A 12,800-nucleotide genomic window follows, 5' to 3' on the forward strand; every position below is an offset into this window, starting at 1 on the left:
AGTTCATCCTGGCAGTACAAAGATGTATCGGGACTTGAAGAAAAATTACTGGTGGGAGGGAATGAAGAAGGACGTTGCCTTATATGTTGAGAAATGCCACACATGCCGTCAGGTAAAGGCCGAGCATCAGAGACCTGCAGGTATGCTCCAACCCCTCCCTATTCCTGAGTGGAAGTGGGATGACATCACGATGGACTTTGTAGTGGGTTTGCCGAGAACGCCTAGTGGGAAGAATTCTGTTTGGGTGATTGTGGACCGGTTAATGAAGAGTGCTCATTTTCTGCCTGTTAATAACACCGACTCTTTGGGTAAGTTGACCCGTTTGTATGTCAAAGAGATAGTGCGGCTACACGGCATACCAAAGAGTATAGTGTCGGATCGAGACCCGAGGTTTACGTCGCAGTTCTGGAAGAGTTTGCAGGCAGCTTTGGGTACTAAGTTGAAGTTCAGTACTGCTTATCACCCGCAGACAGACGGCCAGTCAGAGTGCACCATTCAGACCCTGGAAGACATGTTGCGAGCATGTGTCATGGAATTAAAAGGGAGTTGGGAAAGTCATTTGCCGCTCATCGAGTTTGCATACAATAACAGCTTCCATGCGACCATTCAGATGGCTCCCTATGAAGCTCTTTATGGGAGAAAGTGCAGGTCGCCCTTGTGTTGGGATGAAGTTGGGGAGAGTAGGATAATTGGACCCGAAATAATTCAAGAGATGCAAAGCCAAGTCCGGATCATCAGAGATAAAATGGCGGCAGCTCAGAGTCGCCAGAAGAGTTACGCTAATACCAGGAGGAGAGAGTTGTCGTTTGAAGTTGGTGATTGGGTTTACCTTAAAGTCTCTCCCATGAGAGGTGTTAAGCGTTTTGGTAAGAAGAGGAAGCTAGATCCGAGGTACGTCGGCCCTTTTCAGATTCTGGAGAGAGTAGGGTCCGTCGCCTATAGAGTTGCTTTGCCAGATTATTTTGGGAATGTTCATGATGTCTTCCACGTATCATCCCTGAAGAAGAGCTTTGGACAGCAAGAACCACGCTTCGTCGACCCAGCGGGTATTCAGTTGCAACCGGATCTCACTTATGAAGTTGTTCCGTCGCAGATTTTGGATTGGAAGGAGCAACAGTTGAGGTCCAAGACGATACCTTTGGTTAAAGTGGCTTGGGGAGATCCGTTAGCTCAAGACTTCTCTTGGGAGCGAGCAGCGGACATGAGGGAGCAGTACCCGTATTTGTTCGAATAAAGAAGGTATGTATCTTAATCTTGGTCGCAGTTGGTTTATGTGCTTTCATGTGGCTTGCTTTAAGTTGATGGTTGATCTTGCAAATCTCGAAGACGAAATTTGTTTTTAAGGAGGGGAGGATGTGATGACCCACTTTTGAGTGTATTTTCGCTGAAATGGTTGTTTTTATTTTAATTAATATATTAGTTATTTATTTTAATTTATTTGCGTTTTAAAATTTTTTTTTTTATTTAATTGATGTTGTGTTTTATTTCTTTTAGTTGTTTTGTGGTTTTTAATCTCGTTGCGGCAATTTAGTGTTGTTTTTCTCGGGATGAGGATTAGACCTCGTCTTTTCCCTACATCTCTTTTCCTTTTTCCTTTTCTTTTTCCTTTTTCTCTTTTTCCTTCTTTCTTTTTCCTTTCTTTTTCTTTTTTTTTCTTTCTTTTCTTTTTTCCCTCTCTCTCCCCACGTCGACCCCCCCGGCCTCTCTCTCTCTTCTCCCTCTCTCACGCCGGAAAGCCTCTCACCCCCGATCTACCGCCGTCCAGCCACCGTGCGGCTCACCACCGGCACCGTTCGGTTCGTCTCCCTCCGGCGCACCTCCCCACCGAAACTCACCCCCAACCGGCCGGCCGTTTGGCCGGAAAATCCCTTTAAAGCCTGCACGGCTTTGGCTCCGATCCGCCGCCGTCGCTCCACCTCCGGCCACCATTTCTTCACCACTTCATCACCGGTCCCTTGCCGTCCTAACCCACCTATTTCCGGCCTCCAACGACCACCGGAACAGCTCCTACGAGCTAGCTTTCTTTTTTGGGAAATTCGGCCTCCCACCGCCGTTTTCGCCGCCACCCACGGCCAACCACCACTTCCAATAGCTTCACAATCATCCCTAGACCATTCCCTATCAATCCCAAGCCCTAGTTTGTCCCCGTTCAAAAGTGGGTTTTACACAACCCACGACCACAGTGAATTTTCACTGTGACGTTGCTTTTTCTACGTCGTTTGCAACGCCGCGTGTTTTCTAAAATTGCCATATAGCGCTGTAAGTATTTTCCAAACCCTATTTTCAGATTTAAATATATATTGCTCATTCAATTTATTTTATCTGCTGGTTGGTTGATTCCGAACTGAGTCTGAGGAGTTCGTGGGTCGGATGGATGGAGGACGGAGTTGCCTGTTTATTTGATTTATGTTGTTGGATTATTTTATTATGCATTGTTATGGCATTGCATGGTGCATGCACGTGTGTTTGTGAAATAGTGTGAAAAGCCTATGTATTGGCGTAAGTGGTCTTACGGGTGCGTGTGTTTCACGACCCCAAGCCGGGATGGGGTATTATCCCGGTGGAGCTCCTCTGGTCACTCGAGAGCGGAATAAACTGAGTGATGTCCCCTGAGTTGTCGCTAGACGTCAGAAGCGGGGGCTAGGGGTTGCTTGGCTACGAACGCGCCGGGCGCGGAACCGGGCATCGCTCTACGCACCGACTCCGTGGCCCTTCGCTGGTGAGGGCTAGAGGATGCTTGGCTACGAACACGCGGAGCGTGGAACTGGGCATCACTCGTTAGGTGTCACATGCGTGGTGGTACTCTGCGGTGTGGCACTGGAGCCAGGGTGTGCGGATGACCCCTAGGGGAGGTCATGGTGCATACGGATAAAATGGATTCTGGTTTGAGTCGGATAAAGGCCAAATGTGACTTTTGGCGTGTTTTTCGAAAAGGATGTGTTTTTGGGCCAAATGGGGTTTTTTGGCGTGTGTGGAAAATTATGTTTTATGGGCTTTGTGCATTGTGCATGTTTCATGCATATTGTTTGAGTTCTATATGCTTTTATCTAGTAGTGTTTGGGTTTTACTTACCTGCGGTACCATTTTTGGTTCCGTAGCTTTTGGTGCAGAGTTGGAGGACAAAGAGGAGGAGGCTGAGCCCGAGGATGCGGCTCCGCCGGGTTGCTGATGCTATGCTTTATATTTGGTTTAAATCTGTATTTGTGTTTTTGTAATCTTTTATTTATGTATGTTTTAAACAGCTTGTATTACGTTAAGAAAAAATTCTGGTACTTAGTTATGGCTTTCGTTATCCGCTGCGTGTTTCTTCGTGCACATATGTTGCTTTTGCACACACTTGGCACCCGTCGATAGGATGGTGACCCCGGGTTGTCACCATCAGGACGTCTCGATTTCCCCGTGTTCGGGCGTGGGGATTTGGGGGCGTCACACATTCTTTCATGCATATTGTTTGAGTTTAGTATATTTTTATCTTGTGGCGTTTGGATCTTTACTTACCTGCGGCACCATTTTGGTACCGTAGATTTTGATGCAGAGGTCGAGGAGGAGGAGGAGGCTGAGCCTGAGGAGGCGGCTCCACCGGAGTTTTGATTTGGAGTGTCATGCCTTGTAGTTTTGTGTTGAAACAATATTTGTGGCTTGTACTATTTTATTATGTATGTTTTGAACGGGTTTGTATTAAACATAGAAAAATTCTGGTACTTAGTTATATGATCTTGTTTATCCGCTGCATGTTTTCTTTTGCACACTTGTTGCATGTACACACACTTGGCACTTGGTGATAGGGTGGTGACTCGTGTTGTCATCATCCGACGTCTTGATTTCCCCGTGTCCGTACGTGGGATTTGGGGGCGTCACAGGTGGTATCAGAGCGGTTTGGCTCTGGGTAAAACCACATGTCCCGTAGGTGTAGTACCAGAAATTTTTTTTAAAGTTGTGATTTGAAATTTATTTTAAGTAAAGTTGCTATTTGATTTGTTTTATTTGATTTGAATTTATTTGAGCTAGCTTGTTGGCATTTATTTATTTAGTTATGTTATTGCATGCTAGTATATTTTATTTTCTTGTTATGTGGTTTGGTTTTGGTTTTTGGTTTTATATTGTTGGTTTTATTTGTTTTTCTTAAAGGGGGTCAAAGGTTGTGTTGTGGCAGGAAAATGGTTAGGCCAAGAAAATCTACTCAAGAGCCTCGGGACGATACGCCGAGAGATGATGCCATAGCCCAAGCGCTAAGGCAAATGACTGAGTTCAGGCAGCAAAATTTAGGCCACAACAAGGAGGGCCTTGGCCACAACAAGGATGGCCTAATGGAGTGGTGCAAGCTGGATGCACCTATGAGCGCTTTCTAGCGCATAGAACTCCACCCTTCACGGGAGAAGAGGATCCACTTCGGGTTGGAAAGTGGGTCAAAGATCTTGAAAGAACGTTTGAAGTATGTGGTTGCACGGAGGCGCAACAAGTACTTCATGCCAGTTATTTGTTGCAAGGCACTGCTTCGGAATGGTGGGATACAAAAAGAGTAATACTGGAGTCAGAATTGGGGTCTTTTGCCGCTGTGTCCTTGCAGCGCTTTAAGAAAGAATTTAATGATCGATTCTTTCCCTCTTCTGTGAGGCGGCAAAAAGCAAGAGAGTTCACAAGCTTGGTCTAAGGGAGTATGACTGTGGAACAGTACGCCAGAAGATTTATAGAGCTTGGGCGATTTGCTCCCCATTTCATCGCCATGGAGGAGATGCAGGCCGAGCGTTTCTAGGATGGTCTGCATCCTGATATATGCAGAATGGTAGTCTGCCACCGGATTGCCACTTTTCAGGAATTGGTTGACTTAGCCACTCTTGTAGAGTGAGAGATTAATCTGAGTATGGGCTCCCCTCCAGGACAAAAGAGGCGGAGTTTTACTGGTGAAGGAAGTAGTTCAGGTTCACCTCAGAAATTTTTTCAGCAGACCGGGACTCGACCACAAGTGGCCTCGGGAGTACGTATGGGAGGACGGGTGCCAGTTTGCAGAAGTTGTAATAGAGCCCATGTGGGTGAGTGCCCTTCGGGTGGGGCTCGATGCTATAGTTGTGGCCAGCAGGGGCACTTTGCTCGTGAGTGTCTTAGGCCAGTTCAAGGAAGCCGTGGAGGTAGACGTGGTGGAAGAACAAATCAGATGCAAAGAGTGCAAGCTCGGGTTTATGCTGTTACACCCGGAGATGTTGATGATGAGGCACCAGCGACCCATGATGCTGGAGTGATTATAGGTATGGATCTAATTTAATTTTTGGATTTGATTTTTGGTGTATTTTGTTTCTTCTTTGTATTTGGATTTCATTGGTTAATATGATTGGTTCAGGAAGAGTCCGTTTATATGAATTTTATGCTTGCACTTTGTTTGATTCGGGTGCATCTCAATCGTTTGTATCTTTCACTTTCGCTCAGATATGTAATCTGGTTACGGGACCTTTGCCAAAGTCATTGGTAGTGGCTCTACCAAATGGTGAAGTGGTGTGGTGTTCCAAAGTTACTTTGGGTTGTCCTTTGAATTTTGGTGGAAGGTTTCTGGATGCAGATTTGGTTGTGTTTAAGCTGCTGGGATTTGATATCATCCTCGGGATGGATTGGCTATATCGATATTCTGCGAGTATTAATTGCAGAAGTCGGGTAATTAGCTTTCAGCTCCCAAATGGTGATTACTTGGAATTTGCAGAAAGTAAACTAAAAGAAAAGTCGATAGTTATATCGACAATTTAAGCAAGAAGAGAGATTGCTTGTGGAGCGGATGCCTTTTTAGTCCAAAAGCCGAAGCCTACATTCACATTGAATGCCTAACATTTTGCTCATTGTATCTCCAAGATGTTGAGATGAAATTTACTCGAGTTGATCGCAACATTGATGGTGAAGCCGAGAGTATAGATGGATTCAAAATTTTCAACCAGAAAGTTCGTCCGATTGGTACCGCTTCCAACAGGCAATTATCAGATAAACTCCTAACTGAAGCAACCTGGTACGTCCTCAACAACTGCGCTGAGATTGGACCTTACCTAGAGTAAGCATTAATAATCCCTCAAGTTTAAAAAATAGTAATTTCAGCTTTTTGGAGACAATCCTACATATCTTTTTGAAAATGATGATAATCATTTGGCTTCTACAAATGCAGGGAGCATTACGAGAAATGTAGGGTGCACAACCCAAATTCTATTGATCGAACACATCATACTGAATTTCCAACTTGGTTGAAGAAACTTGTAAGTTAGCTTCCTCCCTATCTATTTAGATGAACCCAACCCTTTAGGATTGGCCTTCAAAAATCTATAACTGAGGCGCTTCCAACAAAATATTGATGTAGGTTCAAGACCAGCGTATCACCAACCCACTTGATGTGGTCGATGATCTATATGCATTAGTTTGTGGTCCTGAACGGTGGGTTGCATCCTATACTGCGTGCATAATAAATGGCAAAAGGTTCCATACTAAACAACGTGAACTTCGGCACCGTACACAGAACAGCGGGGTGTTGGTAACTGGGGATGAAAATACTAATAATGTAGACTTCTACGGTGTTATTAATGAGATCGTGGAGTTACACTACATGGGTTGGCGTCGGGTGTACTTATTTATGTGTGATTGGTTTGACGTTGGTGATCCAAGACGAGGGGTACGAGTTGATAACCATATGACTAGTATCAACATGGATAGGACTTGGTATAAGGATGAACCATTTGTGTTGGCATGCCAGGCTTCCCAATGTTTTTACATCAGAGATATAAAGGCTAAAGGGAGATGGTTTGTGGTGCAGAAGTACACAAACAGGAATGTATATGGCATTCCATCAGTGCCAAGAGTGTTAGAAGACCTTGATGGCTCAACAAGTGATGATGATGCATATCAAGAAACTGAGGAGTCATATGATTATGCACCACTGCAGTGCGATGCATGTCCAGTGACAACTCCACTGAATAGGGATGATGTAGAACCTATCTTGATTGATGCACAAGATGTGACAAGTTCGGTTGGTCAGAAGGTGGGTGAGGAAGACTTTATTGACGATGACATGATTGATTCTGGTTCGAGAGATGCTTCTGGTGATGGGGAATATTCAGATGAGGAGGACTTTTCCACAGATGCCGAGTCTCTATCAGCCTAGGCAACTGGGTAGAATTGTTGCTGCACTTTTGATATTTGAGTTTACCTTTATCAAAATGTGTATATGGACAATATGCAGTTTCTAGATATATATGTATGCTTCTTTCAACTCCAACTAGAATGATCTAACATTGTTATGAGTCATTCATTTGGGTCAAGTAAGATGATAACATTTCATATTCAGTAGTTTGAAAAATCATTTACTTCTTCATGGCAACATTATGATCATAGGTGTAATGATGTTTCTTACCTGCTTGGCTTTTTGGTCAATTCAAGTTGATGCAAATCATGCACTGTTTGGCATGATTAATGCATGTAAACTTTGTACTGAAAAATGAAGTAGCATTGATTACTTCCCAACTTTGTCATTTCCTTAATCTCTAGTGCATACAACCATATATATGACATGGCTTATATAATATTGTCCGATGTTTAATTGATTGAAACATGTGCCAACTCCAACTCCTATTGCTAAATTAATCATAAACTTTTATTTTAAGACATCCTGTATATATATAACATGTTTTTAATTGACCATGTGGGCTTATTGTTGTTCTTTGGCTAGTAACCAGGTCTTAACCAAATTGCACAGGGGGACGCCAATTTGAAGTTTGTCTATTACCAACTTTAGATAGCAAGAAATGAGGATCAACCCCGGAGGTAAATAAGTTTGTCTATTGGAATTTCTTTTAGTTGGTAGAGCGGGCACTTTTCCAATAATGTTATAATACAACCCCTATGGATTGCTATATACGTGTACAAGTGTGGTAAAATATAGTAATACACTGTTTGCAGTTGATATTAGTCGCATTAAAATTGGTTAGTAGACTGCTTTTTCATTTAATGTGGATCCCACTCAACTACTCATTGGTTGGAATCGCTTCTGACTTGTGAATGGGGTTTTTTATATATTTGCAGATGACACGATCGGAGAAAGTTCCCGAGGAAGAGGGGCTGGACGACGTGGAAGAGGCCGTCGATTTGTACCCTACTCAACCAGAGCACGCCGACCACGAGGAGTTCGTATTAGTTCATACCACAGCCCTGCAAATGAAGATAATGAGTCCGGCTCGGATGACTCAACTCAGCCTCCCAGTCATCCATGGGAGCCTCCATGTCCCATTCCGATGCCCCCACCCGAGCCGGATAGAGAACCCTCACCCGTAAGAGAGCCTCAACCTACTGGGGGGAACATTGTTACTGTTGTCCCCCCACCTAACGGAGAAAATATGGGTACGGTTGTCACCCCACCAAACAGAGATAATATCGGTACGGTTGTCATTTCTTTACCCTTTTGGTATAGGCAAGAAAGATGATTTCTTAAGATTGATAGTTTCTTTTTGTTATGTTTGTAATACAGATGCGACTGCCCCCACAATGACTGAAACAAACTAGGAGCAACCCAAACGGAAACGTGGGCCAGCTAAGTGTATTGCGTTCGAAATGTTGAGACGGCAAGGAAAAGTTTTGTTGAAGATTAATGATGGCGAAACAGTACCATGCTATACGAACTCTTCCATGTTCACAGCACGGCTAACACAAATTGTAAAACAACACTGCGATATGAGCTATGCGAGATGGACCAATGTGCCACAGGCACTCAAGGATGAGTTGGTCGACCGTGTGAGAGTAAGATATGTGCTTTTCATTTTGACTGATTGGGGTGGGCGTACAAAAGAGAATAACATGTTAACATGATGATCATTGATGTAGGCTGACTTCGTGTTGGATTGGGATCGGGAGAATCATAGGTTGACCGTCTTGAAGCAGCTGCGAAAGAGGTTCAATGCATTCCATCACCAATTACACAAAAAATATGAATCTTATGAAAGCCACGAAGAGGCATTGGCCACTGGATGTTAAATGGTTGACTTGAACGTTTGGGTTACCCTGTGTCGGAGGTGGGGAAGCGAGGAATTCAAGGTATGTATTGGTTATTGAAAATTTATAATTTTGGAATTTAACAAGGGCATGCGATGCATGTCTATTTATTATGTGGTCTGGGTAAGCTGACATTGGGTATACAATGGTAGAAAATGGCTCGGCAAAATCGGGAGAATAGAAAGGCGTTATATGTCAACCACACAGCTGGCCGGAAATCCTTTGTAAGGATCTTGGAGGAGAAGGTATGTAAATTCAACTGATTTTAGTCTAGTATGCTGTCACAACCCATTGTCTTGCTGATCATTTCTATCACAAACCTATTGATGCATTCCCACTAATCTACGAATTACAATAATTCTGGGCAAATAATGTATTTAACATACAATTGTTTGTATTGGTTTATATAACAAGGTTTATATAGAATGATCGAATTAGTTTGTGACTATAAGGAACCAGAAATGTAGGGCGGCCTTGTGTTTTTGTCTCTTGTGTATTGATTTGATGTGTTTGTGTGGTTGACGGCTAGCATTTGTGCATATCTTTCCCAAAAAAATATTTTGATCTCACATGAACATATACCTAACATCCTTACACACTTGTAGCGGGCTGCAAATGCGGATTTGGTGGAGTTCTATAAAGAGACTCATTTCTCAAAGAAGACCAGAAAATTTGTCACATCAGCAACTGAAGCCACTTATGTGAGTATGATTAGAAGTTAGGTTATATATTGTGTTTCAATGGATAGTTACCAGCCTTTGCTTTTGAATGGGGGTTTTTCATATGTCAGTCCACGACTTAACATTTTATCTAATTTATAAAATTTTCACATGCAGAAGGAGATGGTTGAGAAGCTGGATGGTCTCGAGCCTGAGCAACGCACCAATGAGGCAACAGCAAGTGTATTTAGGGTGGTCCTTGGCTCTAGACCTGGATATTCAAGGGGGCTAGGAGAGATGGTCATACCGGAGTCGACAAGACAGCGAGATAGGGAGAGAGAAAAAGAGTACCTTGCAATGATTGAAAAACAAAAGCAAGATGCAGACAATTACAAGAAAGATGCTGAGAATTATAGGAAAGATGCAGAGGGGTACAAGACACAGCTTGAAGCTATTGAGGACGAAGTAATGAGACTTCGTGAGAGGTAAAATGAAACTGATAAGTTGATGAAGGAATTTTTCCTCAATTTTTGGGGAAACACGGAGTCTCTCCAGTCTCGTGGAGAGACTCCTTGAGCGTCAACGATACATTTATATTAATATTTTTTGAATAGTTTGGGCACTTTTTGGTCTTGTTTTGATGGTGGGTGGCCAAGATATAAACTATATATATATATATAGTTTGTCCTACACATATATATATACACACCCAAAGAGGAAGGTTGTCTACTTTTGTAATGTGTCGGAGGCAAAGGCAGCTGGTGGTTGTTTTTGGGCTTGACTGTATTCAACTTCAGATATAGTCAAGCAGTGATGTTGGATAAGGACAAGATGGGAGTTTTTTGGGCATCACATATAGTCAAGCTTCCAGCTGTTGGATAAGGATGTGACTGGCGTGGGCTCAAATGAATGTTCAGCACACATCACTGGGTATTATGTGAAGGATTAAACCCTGTGCAGTAGATGTAAATTTAACTGGAAGTTAAGTAACCCCAAGATTCCTTCTTTTTCAATTGATACTACATTGTATGATTTTTCATGATAAGTAAGGCCTTATAATATCACTTATAGTGAGGGACTTAAAGAGGTTGGTATATCCATGATTAATGATATGATTCTAGCTTAAACCATCCTTAATCTTCTGTGTGAACATTAGTATTAAGGCTACCTTAGAGGGATAAGAACTCCAAGCGTATCAATGCTTTTCAATTTCTGCCATATACTGTGTAGGAAACCATACTATGTATAACACAAGATGCATTGTGTATTATTTTTCAGTATATTTATGGTAGAGAGGTCTCATCCCATTCTTTTAATGTATTTTGACTCTATAGGAAAGATGAGGCAATTGGTTGGCAACACTACAAATTATCTTACATCCATATCACATGGAGTGACCGGGGTCTCATATATCTTGAGGTATGGTAAATGCACTTGCCATATTAGTTATTATACCTGCACTATTTTCCTGTTAAAGTATTTTAATACATTCAGCTTTTGGGTAAATGTGAAATAAACATAAGGAATTTCCTTAACTTGTATTTTTCTTATTGTGGCTGATATGGTATTCATTTGTGGTGAAGTACATGTCAAAACTGATTCAGGTATGGTCTGCCATATGCTGTGTTAACGTATAGATTATATGGGAAGGTATTGCTTATATTTATTTGAATAGGTATGGAACATGGAATTTTGAGGTTGAAGTGTTTTACTCAAACTTTACCACTTTAGGACTAGGTGGTATAACCACTATTTTGGAGCTTGTCCACAAGCAAAGCCCCCAACGACACTTTAATCACTGAAATGAAAAGTACTGTCATGAAGCTAATAATATGAAAAGTACTATCATGTTCTCCAAATCTTTACGAAATCCTTTATCAAAAGACTTTATTTCAGATTTCATCATTTGGCATTTTAGTAGAAGCAAGAACATTGTTAATGTATGTGGTTCAAGGTGAACCACATACATTAATCATTTGGAAGATGATTAATGTATCACTATACTTTAGAGCCATGAGAACGACCCCTGAAATATTAACGTGGTATGGTTTTTTTGACCATTGTTCAAAGAGATTCAGAAAATGTCTTCATTTTCATAATAGGTCTTACAGTTGAGGAAATTATTTGAATGGAAGTAACAAAGAATCAGTTCATTAAGGAAGCTGATTGGAAGTGGTGGCTGATTTTGCATTATACGCTGCATTTATAATGATGCACAATGTATAGTAATGGTTTATATAAATACTGGACAGATTGGTACCTTGTCAATCAGTTTCTATTTTTTAAATTCTTAGGGTATGGGTAAAACACAATATTAGTGGTGAACTAGTTTGCTTTGAGATTGGACCATATGTCAGGCCACTGATATAAGTGGCCTGAAAACAAGCTATATGTATTCCAAAATGTTGTATTCTGATTATGTTTGTGTTGGGTGTAACACAAATGCTGATTGTATCAAAATGGTTATTAGAGTTGGCATGTGCTCTATCAATCTGACCATATTTCCAATGTTGTATATCTACTGCAGAAAATTATATGTACTAATTTTAGGAATGTTTATAAACTTGGAGTTGGCATGTGCTATATACTGTGACATTGATGATATACGCTGTGTTCAATAGATTGATGAAGTTGAACCGTGTTTCAAGATGATTTCTCCGTATTGTTAGAAGGATATCTAAGAGTGAATTTTGGGACTTATACCTGTTTCATGTTATGGTCTGTTAAGCGGTGATGTAGAGAACAACTATAACTAAAGGCATCATGCTGCAAATAATGCAATATATGCGATTTTAGATGATTTGGGCCTCACAACCAATATGTATTTTATTTTGCCAGTCATGAGAGATTGTAAAACAATATAGATTAGCTGAAGGATTGATAATTTAATTGTACATGCAACTTATCTCAGTAAAATCTTCTTGTACATGCCAGAAAATGTGAAATTCCAAGAAGCCATGACTCACGCTGAGGTCTAAACAGAACTTGTTGAATCCATGGAGGGAATTGTGAAGATCAATAAACAGGTACACATCACTAACTTTGTCAAAGAAGAAACCGGATACTATATGATTTGTTGGGTTGAATTTGATGTATGGAGTCTTGAGTGCATATTAATGGATTCTGCCATTAGGG

Source organism: Carya illinoinensis, chromosome 15, assembly GCF_018687715.1.
Source record: "Carya illinoinensis cultivar Pawnee chromosome 15, C.illinoinensisPawnee_v1, whole genome shotgun sequence".
NCBI lineage: Eukaryota > Viridiplantae > Streptophyta > Magnoliopsida > Fagales > Juglandaceae > Carya > Carya illinoinensis.